Source organism: Salvelinus sp. IW2-2015, unplaced genomic scaffold (assembly GCF_002910315.2).
Source record: "Salvelinus sp. IW2-2015 unplaced genomic scaffold, ASM291031v2 Un_scaffold1602, whole genome shotgun sequence".
Taxonomy (NCBI): Eukaryota; Metazoa; Chordata; class Actinopteri; order Salmoniformes; family Salmonidae; genus Salvelinus; species Salvelinus sp. IW2-2015.
This window is the reverse complement of record NW_019943024.1, coordinates 215,367-222,005: the sequence shown is the minus strand read 5'-3', so window position 1 is coordinate 222,005 and position 6,639 is coordinate 215,367. Positions and strand designations below refer to the sequence as shown.

Below are 6,639 nucleotides of genomic sequence, written 5' to 3'. Positions count from 1 at the left end.
CCACCCCTAAACCAGACTCAACCCTCACCCCAGAATCAACGACCACCCCTAAACCATACTCAACCCTCACCCAGAATCAACGACCACCCCTAAACCAGACTCAACCCACACCCAGAATCAACGACCACCCCTAAACAGACTCAACCCTCACCCACAGAATCAATGACACACCCTACGGAAGAGAGTGAAACGACGGGCAGTGGTGACAAAGCTAAGAAAATCACACCACCAGAGAAACAGATGCCTGCAGTTGCAGAGGCAATGGACTACTCACAGGGAGGTGCCAGAAAGCAACACAACTCAGGAGAAACCAGAGGAAAGTATGGACAAAGAGCCTGAGAAGGTTACAGATCCCAAAGATGGAACCCAAAAGACAGAGAGCGTGAAAACCAAGGCCTCTGAGTTAAAATCTGAACAAGTTGAGATATCTATTACAAATACATTACCAGTGAAAGAACAGGATGTATCAGCCGTGGGTTTGAAAGATCAGACAGTTGATGAGAAGATAACAGAACAAGATACATTTTAAATAGACGAGAACTGCTTTACAGGACAAGCTGCTGAGCCAATCGCAGAGAAGCAAGCTAAACCTAAAACTTGGGACTTAACCTCTTTTTAGAATGACTCGATTTAGAGGTCAGTAAAGGTTTTCTGTAAAACTGCATGGTTAGTGCAAGCCTTTAAAGCAATATGAGAACTGCTCCCCCTTAAAATATTAACTGACGCTTAATATGTAAAGTATCATGATTCGTGACTGTCAATTATGACCAGGGCCGCAACTTTCACTGGGGACGGGGACGGGGGGACATGTCCCACTCCCACATTCTGAAATTGTATTTATGTCCCCCCCAGTTTTATCATTGGAATGTGTTACAAAACGAGGCATAGGTGTGCTTTTGGACCATGTGGATGCCTCCGAGTGGTCGGGTAAGCTGTTTGGAGTGTTTATCCGACTGGATATTTTTATTTTATTTACAATAATAATAACACCCCCACCCCACTTCTAAAATCAAAGTTGCGCCCCTGATTATGAGGCACATTTAATGAACTCCTGCAAGAGAGACGTACTGTAATATAGAATGTAACAAACTAAAAGCTGTATTTTGCTGTATATATTTACTTCTGACCAATGGATGATAATGTGCATAGGGATGATAATGAGAATGTTTGATAATGTGATTTGATCATGCCTGAATGCGCTGAGCAATAAATGCTATTTGAAGAGCACTTCTGTTTCCAGCTATTCTTACATACTGTGCTGTATTTCACCTGATAAGACGGCATCACATATAGAATTTCTCAGAGTTTCTCCCCTATGTAGAAGCTAGGTGAATTCCAACAGCACTAGGTTGAATTCAAAATAAATCTCCCCTTCGCCTGCATCCTATTTCCCCAAAGCATGGCAGAGACTCACGGTTGAGCCCTTTATATTGAACAAAAATATAAATGCAACATATTGAGTTACAGTTCGTATAAGGAAATCAATCAATTGAAATAAATGTATCAGGCCCTAATCTATGTATTTCACATGACTGGGAATACAGATATGCATCTGTTGGTCACTACACCGGCTCCAACGCTCGTCGGATGTGGCAGGGCTTGCAAACTATTACAGACTACGAAGGGAAGCAGTGAKACGAGCCTACCAGACGAGCTAAAWAACTTCTATGCTCGCTTAGAGGCAAGTAACACTGAAACATGCATGAGAGCATCAGTTGTTCCGGARGACTGTATGATCACGCTCTCCGCAGCCGATGTGAGTAASACCTTAAAACAGGTCAACATTCACAAGGCCGCAGGGCCAGACGGATTACCAGGACYTGTACTCRGAGCATGCGCTGACCAACTGGCAAGTGTCTTCACTGACATTTTCAACCTCTCCCTGTCTGAGTCTGTACTACCAACATGTTTCAAGCAGACCACCATAGTTCCTGTCCCCAAGAACACTATTGTAACCTGCCTAAATGATTACCGACCCGTAGCACTTGTAGCCATGAAATTCTTTGAAAGGCTGGTCATGGCTCACATCAACATCATTATCCCAGAAACCCTAGACCCACTCCAATTTGCATACACACCAACAGATCCACAGATGATGCAATCTCTATTGCACTCTACACTGCCCTTTTACACCTGGACAAAAGGAACACCTACAGTGAGAATACTATTCATTGACACAGCTCAGCATTCAACACCATAGTACCCTCAAAGCTGATCACTAAGCTAAGGACCCTGGGACTGAACGCCTCCCTCTGCAACTTGATCCTGGACTTCCTGAAGGGTAAGGGTAGCTTCAAGTTCCCTGGCTTCCACATCACCAACAAACTAAACTTGGTCCAAGCACACCAAGAAAGTTGTGAAGAGGCCTCGACAAAACCTATTCCCCCTCAGGAGACTGAAAAGATTTGGCGTGGGTCCTCAGATCCTCAAAAGGTTTTACAGCTGCACCATCGAGACCATCCTGATGGGTTGCATCACTGCCTGGTATGGCAACTGCTCGGCCTCCGACCGCAAGGCACTATAGGGGCAGTGGGTACGGCCCAGTATATCACTGGGAACCAAGCTTACCGACAACCAGGACCTCTATACCAGGCGGTGTCAGAGGAAGGCTTAAAAATTGTCAGACTCCAGCCACCCTAGTCATAGACTGTTCTCTCTGCTACAGCACTTTTTTGTAGGTATTTTCTTAAAACGGCATTGTTGGTTGAGGGCTTGTAAGTAAGCATTTCACTGTAAGGTCTACACTTGTGACAAATAAAATGTGATTTGATTTGATACCTTAACGAAAAAGTTACAGGTGTGGATCAGAAGACCAGTCAGTATCTGGTGTGACACCATTTGCCTCATGCAGTGCGATACATCTCCTTGATTCGTCACGATATCTCTGTGCATTCAAATTGCCAATTGATAAAATGCATTTGTGTTCATTCTCCATAGCTTATGCCTGCCCATACCATAACCCCACCGCCACCATGGGGCACTCTGTTTACAACGTTGACATCAGCAAACCGCTCGCCACAGTATCAAGAATATGCATATCCTTGCTTCAGGTCCTGAGCTACAGGCAGTTCGATTTGGGTATTTTAGCCGGAAACTGAAAAAAGGTTCCGATCCTTAACTGGGATTTCTGCCCAGTTTGATTGAACAGTGTTGCTCATACTCAACCCCAATGTTATGCCACCGGGGAGCAATGCATGTCACATCTTGTCAAGTCTACTCCTGCTCCCCCTCTCTGGCACTCATTACTTATTATTACGCACACCTGCCACCATCATTATGCCACCTGCAGCTCATGAGACTCACCTTGACTCCATCACTCTGATTACCTCCCTATATCTGTCATTCCCTTTGGCTGTTTCCCCAGGAGTATTAGTTATCTTTCTCATGTCCAGATGCTAAACTCTTGTTTTGTATTGTATCAACTTATTATTAAATTCACTCCCTGTACTTGCTTCCAAACTCCAGTGTCCGTTACATCTAGTATTTTGTATGTATTTTGACCCTCTGTACTGCATACAGTGAGCTTCAAACAGTGGTTCCCTTTGGCTGACACCTTGGAAACTCCACTCTTACATCATGGGGATCATGGGTGGTGTCTGGAAAACACATTGTGAGGAAAGGGTTTACATACAGAGTGGTCGATATTTGTCCCTCACCCAAAAAGATAGTTCAAAACAAACACACATGGAGACCAGTGGACTTTCCCATCCACTCTGTATAATAGTAGACCCACATTCCCTCAATACAGTCTCTTTGGTGTTCACTCTATATAGCTGAATAGACACACTTCCAAAATGGCTCCAGATATCAAGATGTACTTCTGCATTCAGCTTGTTCTTGCACTAACAGGTAATATCTCGCTGTGCAATTTTTCCATTAGAGAGGAGAAAATTGTTTTTATTAACCTTTATTTAACTAGGCAAGTCAGTTGAGAACAAATTCGTATTTACAATGATAGCCTACCGGGAACAGTGGGTTAACTGCCTTGTTCAGGGGCAGAAAGACAGATTTTTACCTGTCAGCTCGGGGATTCGATCCAGCAACCTTTCGGCTCTAACCACTAGGCTACATACCTGCTGACGAGGGGGAGACTTAGGCTCAGGGGCCTATTTATAAACATTTACATACATACAAAATATACCCAAAATGTGCGTGCACCAGTTTTCACACAAAAGTTAGAATTTATAAAAACTGAACTTGACTTGAAAATGTGCTCACCTTCAGCAAACTTTAGACTGTGTATGCACTTTCTAGTGGTTGAAGTTTTGCATTGCAAGCAGGCAAGTAGATTAGTATGTTGTGCATGTGGGGGATATACTGGACACGCTTGTTCATAACAATAAACAGGTTAATAAGATGCAATCATTTGCTGTTAGTGAGAAGAGAGAAAATCTTTTATCTTTGCATTTTAAAATAATTAGAATAAGCATCTATTTTCTAGGCTATTATTTATTTAATTTCCATGATCATTGCATAATAAATTCCTGACCTTTTCTGTGATGGTTTCATACTCACCAGGTTGCTAGCACATAGTCCTAGAACAAGTACTGTATACTATTTGTCCCATATCTCCTTTAATTGCAACCCACTTCATAGTAGTAAATAGACAAGTTATTTGACTCTAAATCATCCGATCCAGAGCTCAGATCCAGAGCACAGTTTATTAATGGTGGCACAGACGGTGGTAGGTTACTTCTTTAGTTTTCGTCTGAATACTGTAATTTCACATTTCTCTAGTAGACAATATTGCGTTTATACACATAATACATATTTTCAGAACCATTGCAGATAAATTCTTAAACTTTTTTGGCCATGATGGGTTCATATTCCCGAAGTAGCCACAGACTACAAACAATTACCATGCGTATGTCTCATTTAACTGGGCCTATTAGATACGCTATTAATTCAAGTATTTGCTCTATGCACAGAAAGGAATCTGGTTTATAACATACAGTAGAATTTAACAGGTGAACAGACATATGACATTTTGCATTGAAGTGTGTAAGTTATGGCCATCCCTGTGAGTAGACAATGTTCTAGAATTTACGCAGTGCAGCAGCGTAGGTTGGAGAAAAAGTAAATGCAAAACATTAGGTCCTATTGAATTCAAACGGTCTGTTTACAGGTCCACAGCTATTTGCCTTTGTTGTGTCTTACAAAAACGTTTTGTCTGTCAGATAGCCACGGCCTACAGCAAATGTCACTGTAAAGGTTAAACATTCTGTCATCACCTTCAAAGACATTTGATCAAGTTCGCTATTTCCTTTAGAAAATGCCTAGGCCTAGTTCCAAAGTATACAGGAAATAAGGGCGTTATTGTCACAATAAAAGGTGAACGATGGGCATTTTCAGGCGGGGGTTTAATGTTTGTTGATACGCACACAGTTTCCGGATTCAGGACGGGCCTGATTAGTAAATAGGAAACATACATATGCATGCCATGCACCAAGTTTAGTGTGCAATTTACGCAATGGCTAAAAATGAGGCCCCAGGATTGCAACAACTATCTCGCCAGTCACCTTTTCAAATTATGTGGTTAATAAGAGTTGGCTGTTAAGAAGCACTTAGCTAGCACGCTAGCAATCACTGCAAACGTAGATAGACGGCTAACCAACAAGAAAGAGTGGCAAAACAGAGCCTCCACACAACGTGGTTTACAAGCTGCAAAGGCAAGTCTGCATGCTGGACATCAGGGGCAGCCAGAGCAGCTTGACCCCAGATAGAACTCTGAGTTGGTAGATCATTTGAATATCCAAGTGCATGCACATCTCATTGGCTGAGCTGGCAAAATCAGCTGTTTTTGACCAGTAAGCCCACACCATTCTGTTTTTTCCTTACAGGCCAAACAAGGGCACAGACTCAGAGAATATCCATCTTTTTAACATCTTTAAGCACTGCAATTTCTTATCCTGATGTTGACAGTAAAGAATTCTTCACAAAGGTTAACTTGCTAAATCCTGAACCCGCTGTAATCAATATTTGCCGTGGTTGCGAACATGGCTTTGGGGCTGACAATCAAAATGACGTTTAGATGGGTTACCATGCAAAACTAAATTTGTAACTGATGTTTTTTGGTCAGGCACAGGAATTGGATCTGCCCTGCCAGGTAAGAGCCACAGTGGAGGGAAGAACGACCCAGTGCTGCAGTATGTCGTGAACAACTCACTGAGAGAACATCCTGTCATGACCAAACTCAGACTGGTAAGGCTGGACTGGGTTAGAGCCAGGGTTAGGATTATGTCATAAAAAAAGTCATGTTTMAGTCTTTTTTTGTCGATGTRTGAAATCAAATTTTGTGTTAAKCYCTCTGTAACAAAGCTTTCTTAGTGTCCAACAAGCTTTRTCAACCCMTAACCTTGTTCTGAACACCTCCAKAACAAAGGRCATGTATGGCAAGACGGTACACTGTCCTTCTCTCAGCACAAATCAAAGCTGCAGGCTAAAGTTAAATCTAGACTTTGTTTCCTCTATCGTAATCGCTCCTCTTTCACCCCAGCTGCCAAACTAACCCTGATTCAGATGACCATCCTACCCAGGCTAGATTATGGAGATGTAATTTATAGATGGGCAGGTAAGGGTGCTCTCGCTAGAGGTTCTTTACCATTCGGCCATCAGATGTGCCACCAATGCTCCTTATAG

General features: G+C 42.6%; 1 long non-coding RNA gene across 1 annotated transcript in view; it reads left to right on the top strand.

The window, feature by feature from the left end:
* Positions 1-3,739: 3,739 nt before the first annotated feature.
* The window catches only part of LOC112071389 (uncharacterized), a 9,857-nt gene continuing 6,957 nt past the window's right edge, over positions 3,740-6,639 (top strand). The window contains exons 1-2 of the long non-coding RNA XR_011475855.1: positions 3,740-3,849; positions 6,080-6,201. This is a non-coding gene — a long non-coding RNA (uncharacterized lncRNA). The remainder of the gene's footprint in view (positions 3,850-6,079; positions 6,202-6,639) is intronic.